The following is a 1,117-nucleotide window of genomic DNA, read 5'->3' on the forward strand; positions in this document are numbered from 1 at the left end:
CACCGTGACACAGTTACATCTACACAACCACCGTGACACGGTTACATCTACACAACCACCGTGACACGGTTACATCTACACAACCACCGTGACACGGTTACATCTACACAACCACCGTGACACGGTTACATCTACACAACCACCGTGACACAGTTACATCTACACAACCACCGTGACACAGTTACATCTACACAACCACCGTGACACGGTTACATCTACACAACCACCGTGACACGGTTACATCTACACAACCACCGTGACACGGTTACATCTACACAACCACCGTGACACGGTTACATCTACACAACCACCGTGACACGGTTACATCTACACAACCACCGTGACACGTTACATCTACACAACCACCGTGACACGGTTACATCTACACAACCACCGTGACACGGTTACATCTACACAACCACCGTGACACAGTTACATCTACACAACCACCGTGACACGGTTACATCTACACAACCACCGTGACACAGTTACATCTACACAACCACCGTGACACGGTTACATCTACACAACCACCGTGACAGTTACATCTACACAACCACCGTGACACGGTTACATCTACACAACCACCGTGACACAGTTACATCTACACAACCACCGTGACACAGTTACATCTACACAACCACCGTGACACAGTTACATCTACACAACCACCGTGACACGTTACATCTACACAACCACCGTGACAGTTACATCTACACAACCACCGTGACACGGTTACATCTACAACAACCACCGTGACACGGTTACATCTACACAACCACCGTGACACGGTTACATCTACACAACCACCAGTGACACAGTTACTCTACACAAACCACCGTGAACACAGTTACATCTACACAACCACCGTGACACAGGTTACATCTACACGACCCCGTGACACAGTTACATCTACACAACCACCGTGACACGGTTACATCTACCATTACATACCACCCGTGACACGGTTACATCTACACAACCACCGTGACACAGTTACATCTACACACACCGTGACACAGTTACATCTACACAACCACCCGTGACACAGTTACATCTACACAACCACCGTGACACGGTTACATCTACACAACCACCGTGACACGTTACATCTACA

Source organism: Lethenteron reissneri, chromosome 61 (assembly GCF_015708825.2).
Source record: "Lethenteron reissneri isolate LAM-NWPU_2019-01 chromosome 61, ASM1570882v1, whole genome shotgun sequence".
Classification (NCBI taxonomy): Eukaryota; Metazoa; Chordata; class Hyperoartia; order Petromyzontiformes; family Petromyzontidae; genus Lethenteron; species Lethenteron reissneri.